The following is a 16,520-nucleotide window of genomic DNA, read 5'->3' as shown; positions in this document are numbered from 1 at the left end:
GTGGACCAAAAACTTGAATCTCGGTTTTATCGGTATTCATTTTAAGGGAATTATTCTTCATTTAGCTGCTAATGCTTGCCATGCAATGGTTACAGTTTTCTGCGACCAATTGCAAATCATTAGAGATGGAAACAATGATTTGTGTGTAGTCTGCATAGGGAATCATCTGGAACCCGAAAGATCTAACCAACTCAGCTAGAGGGGTCATGTAAATATTAAAGAGGTTGGGGTTCAGTCATAAGCCCTGGGGGACCCCGAAAGGGAGGCTATAGGCCTTAGCTCTGAAACCTCCACAGCTGATGGTGTTTGTTCTCCCTGTCATAAAGGAGTAGAGAAGCTGCAAGGCCTTTCCCATAACTCCCACTTCCTGCAAACGTTGAACCATGCACCTCAGAGAAACTGTATTAAGTGCCGCTGACAAATGAAGCATAATCAACACCGCTGATCCCCCCTGATCTACCTGCAAGCGGATGTGATCAGTTGCAGCAATGAGGGTAGACTCGGTGCTATGACCAGCATGGAAACCATTTTGAAAATAGTCTAAGATCTCATGGGATTTAACGCAGTTCATCAGCTCAGTGTTGATGAATTTCTCCATGATTTGGGTGGGGGGGGGGGTGGGAGAAGGGAGATGGGGCAAAAGTTCTTCAGTTCTGAGGGGTCAGATTTGGGTTTTTTATGGAGTGGTGAAACAATGGCCTCTTTCTAGGGATCCAGGTGGCTGCAGGATAGGAGAATGTTTTTGAACACCCTGCACAAGACGTCTGCAACCTGGTCAGGAACCAGCTTGAGTGTGAGGGGCATACAGGGGTTTGAAGGTGAGCCAAATTTAAGGCGCATTAGGAGATCCTGGGTTTGCTGAACTGTAATTTGTAGAAAGGCGTTAAGAGCTTACTTTTCACAGTCCTGAATGATCTCCAAAGCATCAGGTCCTTCGATTACCATATGACCAAACTCCTGAAAGATTTTAAGGACCTTGTCATGAAAGTAAGCAGCTATTCTGTCACAGAAGTCCTGGGAGGGGGGCAACAACTGTCCCTGGTGGCTCAGAGATCTCTTTGATGACCTTGAATAGTATGCTGGAGGAAATGCCTGCTGCAAGGATCTTTTCAGTAAAGAAATGAAATTTGGCTTGGAAGATGACAAGTTTATATTTCTGCCGCAGAGATTTCTGCATGACTTTTTCCCCTTGCATAAGGGTCCATGCACCATCTACATTCTAGTATACAGCACTCCCTTCTGAGGGATCCGAGTTCTTCTGAGAGCCATGGGGCCGCTGGTTTAGCTCTTCTGATAATGTTGTTTTTAAAGGGGCAGCAGAGTCAAGGGCTTCATTGATCCGATTGTGGAAACCATCCACCATGTGAGGGAATGGGCTGTGCCTCCCCGCACAGGCTGTGGCCAAGGCAGCCTCCTATCCATTTAAAAGCTGAGAGCTTGTTCAGTCCTCTACATTGATTGCATCTAGGTGTGGTGCTCTCTTTCATAATAATGGGAAGGGTAGGACAGACTTTGAAATTAATCAACCACTGGTCCACCCAGATAAGGGGCTGAACATTCTCAATCACTAAGTTATTGTGGTTGGTGAAAATGCCGTCTAAGGTATGGCCGGTGGTATGGGTGGGAGATTGAACAAGTTGCTCATGTCCCAAGGATGTCATGAGTTCTAAGAGGTGTGCTGAGTGATTGTCCTGTTTGTTTTTGAGATGATAGTTAAAATCTCCTAAAACGGGGAGATGAGCAGTGGTGATGAATGGTTCCAGTGTTTTGAACCATGATTCCGTAAACCTGGTTCTAGGACCTTGCGGGCGATACATTCGTTTAGGTCTGATAAATTATAGTTGTTGGACAGCTTAATCCTGAAAAAAGCTGATTCCAAACTGCCACCTCTACGAACAAGGCAGTCACATCTGGGAATAATATATCTAGGGGGGACCACATCCTCCAAGTAGGGACCCGAGTTGTCCCTGACCCATGTCTCAGTGACAAATGGGCAGTCCAAATTGAGTGTTTTGATGGTCAAAGCAATTTTGGTTTTATGTTTGGGCATTGAGTAAGCACTTATCAGCGCTCCCTAAATAAAGTGGACTTGAGACCAGCCATGGCATTGGTCCCTGTCATCTTTCCAAACACCAGTTCCTAGGGCCCCCTACAGGAGCAAAGGACAGGGGCCAGACCCTAGGTGGGTCTGAAATTGCAGTGCTGGCAGTGCACCGGCTCCCCAGAAGAGAAGTCAAGCTTAGCTTCATACCCCTGTGCTAAAGTTTAAAACGTAACTCAAGGAGGCCAGTCCTGGAGTAGGCTACAACCGAGGTGACCTTGTTTCCTGGGGAAAAACTGGCAGCGTTCCTGCCACCTGCCGCTGTCCAGGAGCTGACGGGCGTGGACAGGCTTGCCTCTAGTGCGCCTTCAGTGCGCCAGCAGTGCACCCACTGTGCCCATCCGCTGCATGGCCAGGGTTGTTTCGGCATTTGCAGACCCAGCCCAGAAAGCAAATGTAAGGCTGGGCCGCCAAACTCAAAATGAGTTCTGGTGCAGGGGACTCTCTCTACACAAACAGGAAAACCTGTGGCAGACCGCAGAGACCCTGAAGGAACAAGGGAGAAAAAGGAAACCCCAGAGGCGAGTGGAAAGCGGGGACGCCACCCGAATGACTAGGTGAGCTGAAAAAAGCAGAACTAAAAAAAAACACACACCCCCAAGAAACTCTTTTTCCTATAAACCCTAGCAATGAGGCAGAGTTAAAAAAGTGAAAACATTAAAACATTTAAAAGATTGAAATCACTTTAATTGCTACAAGCATCAGCAGAGGCATGTCTGACTGCTCCTTGTGTCAGCGTATGCTGTTACTCTCCTCATCATTCCATTGACACTCTGCACCTTTCCACTCTGTGCTCCTTCACTGTGAATAGCTCCATAAGACTACACTCTATGCTATTTCATTCTATGCCACTCCACTGTTCGTCACTTCAGTGTACACCACTGCAATGTATGCTATTTCTCAGTATGCCACTGCACTTTACCCCACTCCACTGTACACCACTCCACTATACATCACTCCACTGTATGCTATTATACTGTATATTACTCCATTGTACTGCACTACACCCTTCACCACTCTACTTCAATCCACTTGAAAGTACTACACTCCACATTATTCCTCTGCACTGCACTCTCCTCTACGGCACTCTACGCTATTTCACTATATGACACTCCACTCTATTTCACTACACTGTTCGCCAGTAACATTCAACATTAGTCCAATCTTTAGCACTCCACTGTATGCAATTCCATTGCACACCACTACATTTTACACCACCATGTTCTATGCCAGTCCACTGTACACCACTCCATACTACGTAACTCCTCACTACACTATTACATTGTACGCCACTACAGTCTACTCATATACACTGTACCTAACTTCCCTCCACACCACTCTACTCTACATTACTCCCTCTACATCACTCCTCTCTACACTATTACACTCTATGACACTCCATTCTACGTCACTCCACTCTACCCTACTGCAGTGTATGCTATTCTACTGTATGCCACTCCAGTATATGCCACTCCACTTTATGCTTTTTAAACGTATGTCACAATACTGTACCTCATTCTACTCCATGCCAGTCCACTCTACAATGCTGCACTGCACGCCACTCTACTCTAAGTCACTCCACTGTACACCACTTTACTCTAAAATATTCCACTACACCCAAATCCACTCTAACACACCTTAGAATACCCCACTAGAGTGTACACCACTCCACTGTACGCTATTCCCTGTATGCTGCTCATCTGTATGGCACTCCAGTCTATGCCACTCCACAGTACGCTACTATATGCCAATACACTGTACACTATTCAACTCTATGCAACTTTACTATCTATATTCCACTCTATCCTATTCCACTCTATTCCAGTCCACTGTATGCCACTCCACTGGACACCACTCTAGTACTCTAACGTACACTATTCCACTATATGCCACTCCACTGTACATCACTCCATTCTATGCTACTCTACCCCACTAAAATCTATGCCACTCCAACCTACGCCGCTGCACTGTACACCACTCCACTGTACGCTATTACACTGTATGCTGCTAACCTATACAACTCTCCAGTCTTCTCTACTCCACATTACACTACTAAAATATGAGCCAATACACTCCATACTATTCTACTCTATACAATTCCACTGTACATCACTCAACTCTAAGCTATTCCACTGTATGCCACTCCACTGCATGCAACTCTAGTACATGATATTCCACTGTACATCACTCCACTCTATGCCACTCCAATGTCGCCACTCTACTCTAGCCCACTCTATTCAACGCCACTCTAATCTATGCCACTCCACTGTACTTTACTCCTCTCTGTGTCATTCCAGGTTATGCTACTCAGTGGTCGAAAGTGCATTAAAATAATGAATGGGAACTGTAATTCTGAATCCAATGAGGGCAAGGTCAGTCAGCATGGGGTGGGTAAAAATGTGTGGGTGAAAACAACAAACAATTCTGTAACTATTTTGTTCTCTTTCACCGTCAAGTAACTTCATATAAAATTCTATTCTACCCCACTCCCCTCTTTGCCACTCCACTCTATGGCACTCCACTCTACATCACTCCACTCTATGCCATTCCAATCTATGCCCCTGCACTCTATGCTAGTGCCCGCGACGCTACTGCACTCTACGGTATTCCAATTTAGTCAAGTCCACTTTACCCCAAACTAGTCTATGCCACTTGATTCTATGCCACTACACTAGATGCTAGTCTCTGTGACGTTACTCCATTCTACAGCATTCCTCTGCACGTAACTACACTCACGCCACTCCACTGAATGCTATTCCACTCTATGCCACTCCACTCTACAGTACACCACTATATGCCTCTCGACTATATGCTATTCCACTCTACACCCACTGCACTTTACTACATTCCACTGTGTGACGTTCCACTTTATGATATTCCCCTCTACGCAACTCCACTCTATGCTATTGCACTCTATGCCACCACACTGTACCTCACTCTAATGTATGCCGCTCCACTCGATGCCACTGCACTCTACACTACTCCAATGTACACAACAACACTCGACTACACTGCACTCCATGCCACTCCACACTTCACCACTCCTCTACATGCTATTCTACTGTATGCCACTCCACTCTATACCACTCCACTCTACAGCACTCCACTCTATGCTATTCCTTTTTTTAAATTTATTTATTTGGCATCTCAAAATTGCGTATACAGACATAAAAAACAACAATTTAATCTTCAATCATATTTAGTATTTAGCTGTTAGATTCCACAGGCCCAACCAACACTGCAGTAACGTAGTATGGCCCGATCCACTACCCTGACACAAACGTTGCTCATAGGATGTAAACAATCATGAGACAACACCTGAGTCCAGGACAGGGGGCGGGAAAACAAAACAAGGGATTGAGACGACAGGACACCTTCACCCCTGGACAGGACAGCAGACCAATCACTTGCTACCACTTCCACGCTTCTGTACCTAAGGGAAAATATACACAATTACTTCTTGTGTCCCCAGGTCTTAACAAGCTACCTCCCTCCTTTATCTATGACCATACTCTGCCATATACAATACACCACCTCCTACTTGTATCAGTGACAGGATCAGCTCCGGGAAGTGCAGGTAGCAGCAAAAAACAACTGAATCCCAGTGAAGGTCTTGGATTGCCCAAAGGGTTTGGCCAAAAGTGTCCTCCGAGCACAAGTCTCTTAATTCAGGTATATAGGGGGAAAAAGCCACTTCAAAGGCACAAAAAAACCCCCAAGGGAAGGATAAACAATCAATACTTGGTGGAGAGGGTGAGGGGAATACTCCAACAACTCAGTGCAACATCCGGCGCAAGCTCGCGCTGTTCAGGTCTGTCAGCGCGTCGGAAAACGACCAAGCAGCACACAACGACGAGGACAGGAACACAAACCGCGGAAGTCTAGCGCGCTCCTTTCCAGTCCCGTAGCTTTTTCCGAGTGGTTCTTCTCGTTTGCACCAGAGGTTCTGAGACGTCGTACTTCGTGCCAGGTAAGTGTCCGAGGGGGCTGAAGCCCCAGCTATCCCTCTATGCACGAGTCTAAACGTGATAACAAAGGCCGAGCTCCAAAGGCAGGGTCACTGTGATGGATGGGTATTCAAAGTAAAAAAAGAAACGAACAAGCCAAACAAGTGTCTTGGGGGAGGGGAAAGCCAAGGTTCAAGGGGTGAACAAAAAACGGGACTTCAACAACCAGGGAAATAACGGATAGAATAGGGAACACGAGCCCGTGAACCCATCAATACTGAGGCACAAAATTACCCAGAACCTGGAACCCAACATAGAAAAGATACCAAGCACTGGATAATGGGATAGGCCAATCTTAAATCCCAGCAAAGCTAGTCATGTGATGGCAAAGCATGGTCATAGAAAGTGGACCGGACCTAAATCCTAACAGTACCCCCCCCCCAATGATCCTCCCCACAGGGCGGGGCTTAGAGGGATGCTGCCTATGGAACAAGCGGACCAACCGAGGCGCATGTACACCTCCCGCCGGCTCCCATGTCCGATCCTCGGGGGCATAGCCCTTCCAGTCAACAAGATAGAAGAGGCCACCCCTCCTGCGTCGGGAATCCAATATAGCCCGAACCTCAAACTCCTCTTCCCCGTCTACCAGCAAAGGAGGAGGCGGTGGCACAACCTGAGTAGAGGGAATATAAGGCTTCAGCAAAGACGTATGAAACACAGGATGTACTTTGTATTCATCCGGCAATTCAAGCTTCATAGCCACAGGGTTAATCACTTGCACGATAGCATACGGGCCCACATACCTGGGTTGTAACTTGCGAGACCCCTGCAATCGTAGATTACGAGAGGCCAACCACACCCGATCGCCCACCCGATAACAGGGGGCAGGGACTCGATGTTTGTCAGCCTGGGCCTTCATGTTTACCTTTGCTTCCTGCAGTTGTTCCCGTGCTATAACCCAAACATCGCTCAACTTCCTGCACATATCGTCTATGGCTGGCACATGCCCAGTGGGTTGAATGGCTAACGCTCTAGGATGATAACCCATGGAACAATAGAAAGGAGTCATGCCCAAAGCGGAGTGCATACTATTATTATAAGCAAACTCCGCTATGGGAAGAGCAACCACCCAATCACAGGACAGTGATGACACAAGGCACCTCAGGTACTGCTCCATGGTTTGGTTAGTCCGCTCAGTCTGACCATCAGATTATGGATGATACGCAGATGATAACCGTATCTCCATCTTCAGCACTGAGCACAGTTCCGTCCAAAAATGGGACACAAACTGTGCTCCCCTGTCAGATATAATGACAGACGGTAACCCATGGATCCTGACTATAGAAGACATGAACACTATAGCCATTTCTCTGGCTGTGGGGATTTTGAGTAAGGGGATGAAATACGCCATCTTCGTAAACAAATCCACCACCACTAGAATGGCAGTATAACCTGAGACAGGTGGAAGGTCGGTCACAAAATCCATACTAATAGTATGCCAAGGAGCAGGAGGAACCTCTAAGGGCTGCAACAGGCCAGATGGCCTACAATGGGTAGGTTTACTAGTGGCACAAACGGGGCATGCTGCCACATAAGACTGGATGTCCCTAGCCAATGTCTCCCACCAGAACCATCGCAAGCACATCTCCTTAGTCTTATGCATCCCTGGATGTGCTGCTAACGCAGAAGAATGACACCATTTCAATACCATCTCCCTCAGGACAGGAGGAATAAACAATGGCTCTTCATGGTACAACAAACCGTCCTGAACCAACACCTGGGGCAATGCTAACCAGGGGGCCAAATCCAACTGACGCAATTGCTCTTTCACTAAAGAAGGGAAGTCATTCATGCTTGTAACCCCCACGATCCTCTCTGCACTGATCATGGGTCTGTTTTCCTTCGCCAGTCCCTCTTCCCTAACATCGACATGAATACAGGAAAGAGCATCAGATTTAATCTGCTGTGCCGCGGGCCGATAGGTAATGACAAAGTCATACTCGTTAAAAAACAAGACCCACCGCATTTGGCGAGGAGTTAACGCACGAGCAGACCGAAAGAATTCCAAGTTTTTGTGGTCGGTGTAAATAGTAACAGTATGCCGAGCGCCCCATAAGTAGTGACGCTACTCCTCAAAAGATAATTTCACCGCCAACAACTCTCTCTCGGCCACTATGTAATTACGCTCTGCGGGCAACAGGGTCTTGGAAAAAAGGCAATAGGGTGCATATGACCAGTCTCCGCATCCCTTTGGGATAACACCCCACCCACTGCGCACAGTGAAGCATCCGTTTCCACATAAAATGGCAGGGCAGGATCGGGATGCACCAATACCGGTGCTGATGTGAACTTCCCTAGCAACAGTTGAAAAGCCTCCTGGGTCTCAGCGGACCAGACAAAGGGAACCCCCTTCCTCAACAATCGGGTCATTGGAGCCACAACATCGGAAAAATGAGAAATAAAACGCCGATAGACATTGGCAAACCCCAAAAGGACCTGGATATGTTTGACAGTAGATGGTATGGGCCAGGTGACAATAGCCTGTATCTTTCTGGGGTCCATCTGAATGCCTTCCGCTGAAATAATAAACCCCAAGAACTCCACCTTAGGGGTACTGAACTGACACTTTTCTAATTTGGCATACAGATGATGGTCTTGTAACTTCTGTAGCACTTGTGTTACGTGTTCTTGGTGGTCCGCCCCCGTCTCTGAAAAGATCAGAATATCATCTAGATAGACGATGACACTTCTATCCAGATATTCCCGGAGGACTTCATTAATGAAGTACTGGAAGGCTGCCGGCGCATTGCATAAGCCAAACGGCATCACGCAATACTCGAATAAGCCATATTTGGTCTTAAAAGCCGTTTTCCACTCATCCCCGGGGTGAACACGTATAAGATGGTAAGCGCCCCGCAAATCCAACTTGGTAAACACCGTTGCCTTGCGGAGCTGATCCAGCAACACGGGGATGAGTGGAAGAGGGTACTTATTCTTTACCGTAGCCTTATTCAAGGCTCTGTAGTCCACACATGCTCTCAACGTCACCTCCTTCTTCGGAATGAAGAAGATCACCGATGACACAGGCGAACAGGAGGGGCGGATATATCCCATCCTCAACATGTCATCCAGGTATTCCTTGAGATGTAACTCCTCCGGCTCCGAGAGCGCATATATGCGACAACAAGGTAAAGGAACACCCGGTACCAGGTCGATTTTACAATCGAATGACCGGTGCGGAGGGAGACCCTGAGCCTGTACTTCATCAAACACACCTCGAAAAGCAGAATACTGCAAGGGAACTGCCCCCACATCAGCCCCAGCACAAGACAAAGGTGTAATCCATTCCCTGGCCTCCTTATAACAATGTTTAAGACAATGCGTAGAATCCAAGGTTACCAGTCGTTTCACCCAATCGATCTTAGGATTATGTTCCTGCAACCATGGCACCCCCAAAACCAGACCAAAGGAAGGGGCATCAATAAGATCAAACACCACCAATTCTGAGTGTCCGTTCTCGCACAACAAAGTTACTGGTTCAGTCTGACGGGTTATAGAGCCCGAAGTTAGTTCCGTCCCATCAATGGCTCTCACAGGCTCAGGTTGTTTCTTGTACCCACATGGAATCTCTAACTTTTCAGCCAAAGAGATGTCAATAAAATTCCCAGTCGCCCCTGAATCCAACAGGACAGACACGGGCACCCGGTTATTGGCAGAAAACAAAAGCTGAGCAGGAATAACAAAATGCCTCGGCACCTGATCTATCACTCCCAATACATCATAGGTTCCCCCTGCTTCTTGGTTATAAGCTGGACGACCCTCCACATGTATACATGCTACTTTCTTATGAAACCTCACACCCGGTGGCTTTACTGGGCACTCTCTCGCAAAGTGGCCACCTTGACCACAATACAAACATAAATTCAGCTCCCTCCTCCTCCTTTTTTCTTCCATAGTTAATGTGCCTCTTACCCCCCCTATCTCCATGGGTTCAGGAGCAGACTTATGCTCACCAAAGGGTTTTGCTTCGGGTTTCATATAACTTCCCCTAGACACCTGAAAACGATGTCGGTCACCACGCCTCTCAGACAACCTATGATTGAGCTTTACCACAAGATCAATAAAAGCAGCACAGTCATCTGGAGGGTCAACTACCTGCGATACCACATCCTTCAGTTCGTCACAGAGGCCCTGATAAAACAAGGAGGTTCTTTTATCCGTTGGCCAATGGGTTTCAGACACCAACCTGTTAAACGTAGAAATATACGTCAACAAGTCATGTCTACCCTGTCTTAACTTCAAAAGTTCCGCATCGCTTGCCTGCATAAAAGCATGCTTCGCGAACAGTCCTCTCATCAGCTCTTTAAATGCGGGATAGTTATGTAGTACAGGGTCATCACAGTCCAGAAGAGGGATAGCCCACTGAGCGGCGGTGCCAGCCAAATACGATAAAGTGAAAGCCACCTTAGCTGTATCATCCGGAAATGCATTCGGCCTGCACATGAAATGCAGCTGGCATTGATTGATAAATGTCCCAAACTTCTCACTGTCACCCAAATATCTCTCCGGGGGGGGCCAAGGGAACAGGAACAGGTGACGTCACTGTAACAGCTATTGGGGCTCGCTCCACTGCTCCCTGTCCCGACCCGCCGGCAAACTGAAAGGTTGCTGGCTGTATAATGGGACCATGACCCCTTTCTCTCGTCTGTTCTCTTGCCTTCACTGCCCCAAGCTCCTGTTTAAGTCCTACATTCTCCGGTTGTAACTCTAGCACCTGAGCCTGTAACGCCGCAACAGCCCCCACTACCTCTTGCATAGTGGGCACCCTTTCTTCACCCAGGGGACCCCCCAAGTCCTCATCCATACTCGTTCAGGCAGTGTACTACTTCGTGGGCTTGGCATTCTGTTAGATTCCACCGGCCCAACCAACACTGCAGGAACGTAGTATGGCCCGATCCACTACCCTGACACAAACGCTGCTCATAGGATGTAAACAATCATGAGACAACACCTGAGTCCAGGACAGGGGACGGAAAAACAAAACAAGGGATTGAGACGACAGGACACCTTCACCCCTGGACAGGACAGCAGACCAATCACTTGCTACCACTTCCACGCTTCTGTACCTAGGGGAAAATATACACAATTACTTCTTGTGTCCCCAGGTCTTAACAAGCTACCTCCCTCCTTTATCTATGACCATACTCTGCCATATACAATACACCACCTCCTTACTTGTATCAGTGACAGGATCAGCTCCGGGAAGTGCAGGTAGCAGCAAAAAACAACTGAATCCCAGTGAAGGTCTTGGATTGCCCAAAGGGTTTGGCCAAAAGTGTCCTCCGAGCACAAGTCTCTTAATTCAGGTATATAGGGGGAAAAAGCCACTTCAAAGGCACAAAAACCCCCCAAGGGAAGGATAAACAATCAATACTTGGTGGAGAGGGTGAGGGGAATACTCCAACAACTCAGTGCAACATCCGGCGTGAGCTCGCGCTGTTCAGGTCTGTCAGCGCGTCGGAAAACGACCAAGCAGCACACAACGACGCGGACAGGAACACAAACCGCGGAAGTCTAGCGCGCTCCTTTCCAGTCCCGTAGCGTTTTCCGAGTGGTTCTTCTCGTTTGCACCAGAGGTTCTGAGACGTCGTACTTCATGCCAGGTAAGTGTCCGAGGGGGCTGGAGCCCCAGCTATCCCTCTATGTGCGAGTCTAAACGTGATAACAAAGGCCGAGCTCCAAAGGCAGGGTCACCGTGATGGATGGGTATTCAAAGTAAAAAAAGAAACGAACAAGCCAAACAAGTGTCCAGGGGGAGGGGAAAGCCAAGGTTCAAGGGGTGAACAAAAAACGGGACTTCAACAACCAGGGAAATAACTAGCCCTGGGCGGAGTTGGCGGAGTGGGGCTTCGCGGAGCTACGCGAAGTGGGCGAGAAACTACGCCCACCTCCGCACTCCGCGTAGCCCCACTCCGCAAACACCACTGGCCGCCAGCCCCGCCACCCGCCTCCCTCCCGCCCTCCCTTAATACTTTAAATTAAAGGGGACAAATAATTTAAAATGCACTTACCTTGCCCGCCGCTGCCCGCCGCGTCCCCGGGGCTCACTATCTTCCGTCTTCCGTCTTCTTCATTAATGCGCATGCGCGGGCGGCCGCGCATGCGCATTTCTCACGAGAAAATACGCATGCGCGGCCGCCCGCGCATGCGCATTAATGAAGAAGACGGAAGACGGAAGATAGCGAGCCCCGGGGACGCGGCGGGCAGCGGCGGGCAAGGTAAGTGCATTTTAAATTATTTGTCCCCTTTAATTTAAAGTATTTAGGGAGGGCGGGAGGGAGGCGGGTGGCGGCCAGCTACGCTCCGTCTGCGGAGCGTGCGTAGTGCCGCCTGGCTACGCCCGCTCCGCAAAATGCGGAGTAGGCGGCACTACGCACACTCCGTGCACGGAGCGTAGCTGGCCGCCCACCCCTAGAAATAACGGATAGAATAGGGAACACGAGCCCGTGAACCCATCAATACTGAGGCAAAAAATGACCCAGAACCTGGAACCCAACATAGAAAAGATACCAAGCACTGGATAATGGGATGGGCCAATCTTAAATCCCAGCAAAGCAGGTCATGTGATGGCAAAGCATGGTCATAGAAAGTGGACCGGACGTAAAACCTAACATTAGCAAACACAAAAATAAAACAACAATTAGAGTATAAAGCAGATATCAGGAATACAAAGAAAAAGGCCACAACATTGTTTACATTAGTGGGAAAAGTCTAGTTAACCACTCTGATAATATTACTCCAGTTCTCGATTGGTTTCCAAATCTTAATGCCCCGGGCTTTCGCCCTTACACCTTTACAGGCGAAAATCGCCTTCTCTTGATTAAACATACCTAAGAGTCGGGATAACCAAATCTGGAAATTAGATGGATCTGTATCTTTCCAATGTGCTGTTAATATTATACGATACACAGCTGTCCCCAAAAAGAGAGATGTTTCTTCCTTGATGGTATGTGACAGTGTATTATCATAACCCAAGATGTAAAGGGTAGGGGATTCGGCCACTGGATGTCCAAACACTTCCTGCCAAAATCCAGTTATCATATTTTTCAAAACTACTAATTTTTCACATTCATGGAGCATATGAAGCAGGTGTGCCACCGTTTTTCCACACCTAGGGCATTCTGAGGTAGGTCTTTTCCCCCAAGAGAAGAGTTTAGCGGGGGTTAAATATAAATCATAAAGAGTCTTGTACAACTGTGCTTTCAAATTGGAAGACACAAACAATTTTGTTAACAATGTTAGTGACATATCAATGTCGACATTAGGGTTGTTTAATTTCCTTGACCAGCCCTGCTCGATAGAAGCAACATCATCCCGCTGACTGTCAATTAAGATATCATAGATTGTGCCAATCCTAGTTAGAGGTCTAAATAAACAATCAAAAAAAGGGATATTCTCTAATATGATATCAGCACTTTTTAGATCTAGAATCATACTAATCTGAATAAATTTGAATACACTATTGCTGGGAATAGAGAATTTAAGTTGCAGCTGTTGAAATCTTTGACGGACAGGAAGCAATAAGAAATCACCAAGGGTTAAAACTCCTAGAGTTTCCCATTTCCTAGCAATCACATCATATATTAGTGGTGGTAGTAATGTTGAGTGCCATAGCGAGGTGTACTTATTATACTTAGGAATACTCAAATGCCTTCGAGTTTTCTTCCAAATACCCCAGGCACTCAATATAGTCTTAAATTTCACTTTCTTGAAACATGAAGGTTCAAGTTGTTTTACTAGGCCATTAGCCTTATCCCCGATAACCAGTTCGAATATTTATGCTATATAATTCTCCCCTGCTTCACTTTCCAAATATTGTGCACGGAATAATGACAACATCTGCTGGAGCAGAGCTGCCAACATATAGAATCCCAAATTAGGAATTGCGAGCCCCCCTCTTGTAACTGGGAGAGATAGAAAGCGGATAGATCTCCTTATCTTCCCATATCCCCATATGAACTTACTCATCTGAGATTCGAGAACCTTGATGGTTTTATCATCCACCAATAACGGGATCGCCCGGAACAAATACAGGACCCGGGGTAGAATATTCATCTTAAGAAAATTGCCTCTTCCAATAATCGAGAGATGTATGCCATCTATTTGTTTAAGATCTGTTTTAATTTTTTGTAGAAGAGGGTCATAATTTATTTTGACTATCTCGTCAATTTTGGGGGATATACGGACCCCAGATAAACAGCACTTTCTACTCTCCTGGAGTCTATAAATTGAGTATTTTGGGTGCAGATAACCATCGTTTTATTCCTATTTAAGGAATAACCAGAGACTTGACCAAATGTTTGAGTGATCTGTTCAATTTCAATTATTGCCTCCTTGGGGTGTGATGTTACTACCGCCACATCATCGGCGTAGGCTAATATTTTAGTGTCAAAGGGGCCCAAAGTAATTGGTCTAATTGCCTCAGCATTTAGCAGTTTTAAAATAAGGGGATTAATATATAGGGCAAAGAGAATCGGAGAACATGGGCATCCTTGCCTTGTCCCACGAGATATATCAAAAAGCAATGACTCCTGACCCATTCCCAAAACTCTGGCCTTCGGTGAGAAATACATTGCTTTTACAGACTTCATAAAACAGGGTCTCATATTATTTTGCTCTAATACTGCCCACAAGAATGCCCATGAGACCAGGTCAAAGGCCTTCTTGGCGTCCAGGAGGACCATCCACATCCGGCCCCCCGCGACAGCCATGGCATCAAACAGGGCAATGACACGCCTAGTATGATCTGTAGTGCCCTTGCCCGGGATGAAGCCATGCTGCCACGGAGAGACCAGACGCTCGATAGTCCCCCGGAGCCGATTAGCCAAGATCGAATATACCTTCGAGCCTGAATTTATAAGAGAAATAGGGCAATAGGATGATGGCAATTTAGGAGGTTTATCTTTTTTCGGGAAGACCACACTATTCGTTTCCATCCATGACCTAGGAGGAGTGCCGCTAACTTGGATTCCGAAAAATAAGTCGAGGAGTAGAGGGGTTATAATATTACCCAAAATCTTATAAAGCTCGAGTGGGATTTTATCTGGGCCTGCAGTCTTGCCCTGGGCTAGTTCTGGTAGAGCTATTTGTACTTCACTCAAGGTTATATCCCTTTCTAAATCTTGCCTAGTAGCCATATCTACTCCTAGGGTGCTTTCAGACTCGGCTGCCCATCTAACCAATACTTCTTTAATTGCGGTAAAGTTGGAGGAGTCCTCATTTTGATACAGTTTCCCGTAGAACTTTTTAAAGACTTCTAAAATAGTCTCAGGTGTTGTGTATTCTTGACCTTCTGACTCTATACACATAATTGAGTTGAGAGACTGCTTTTGACGAGTGCTGAGAGCAAGCTGCTTCCCAACCCTCTCTCCTGTTTCATAAATCGTATTACGATGGGATTGATAGGTCTCAGCTGCCCTTTGAGTAAGCTTATTATTTATCTCTGCTTTTAGAATCGCCATTTCTCTCAAGGTTGAGCCCCCCTCTCCGCCCTGAACAATTATAGCAGTATGCTTCTCTTCTATTCTAGCTAGGTCTTGAAGCTGTAGTTCATTTAACCTTACACTCTCTTTCCTCTGCCTAGCTACATAACTAAGTGTCTCGCCCCGTATTGACGCCTTAAAGCAGTCCCACACCGTATTTCTAGATGAACTATAACGATTGCAATCCAGAAATCCTTGCGCCCATGCCTTAATATACTCAATATATTCCCTATTGACAAGCAATTTTCTGTCGAAGGTCCAACTTGAGCGAGGTCTAGCCGTATTATCTATACTAACAGAGAGTACTAAGGGATTGTGATCCGCTATAATCTTTGGTAAATTAAAAATTCTTGCCCGACTAGCCCAATTGCTAGACATCCAGATGTAGTCAATAGGGACGTACTTGTTGTGAGGATACGAAAAGTATGTGTACCCTGGGTCTTGCGGCTGCTTCAAATCCCATATGTCAGCCAAGCCTAAACTTTCCTTAAGTTGGGAAACAGCACTATAGACTTTCGGCTTACGGCCAACATATTTATTTCGAGCTTGGTTATGTGCTAGATCCATTTTTGGCAGGGAGATATTAAAATCTCCACAAAATATAAGTGCTCGAGACCAGGATGAAAGTTTCATCTCGAGTTCGGTAAATTTAGAGGGGTCATCTTCGTTAGGGGCGTAAATAGAACATATTGTGATTCCGAACTTAAGTTCCACAATGACCCACCTGCCCAGAGAGTCAGCAGCTACATGTATGGCCTCACCCAAAAAAGGCTTAGCAAGAATAGCAATCCCTCTAGTCCTAGAGGTATGTGATGTACATACCAGCAGATTGAACCCAGGGACCCTCAATATTCCCCTTTCTGCCCAAGGGATATGAGTCTCTTGGAGACATATTATATTGAATGCGTTCTGGCTAATTATCCCACACAT

This window comes from Lissotriton vulgaris, chromosome 6, assembly GCF_964263255.1.
Source record: "Lissotriton vulgaris chromosome 6, aLisVul1.2, whole genome shotgun sequence".
Classification (NCBI taxonomy): domain Eukaryota; kingdom Metazoa; phylum Chordata; class Amphibia; order Caudata; family Salamandridae; genus Lissotriton; species Lissotriton vulgaris.
Note: the sequence above shows the minus strand (reverse complement) of the source record.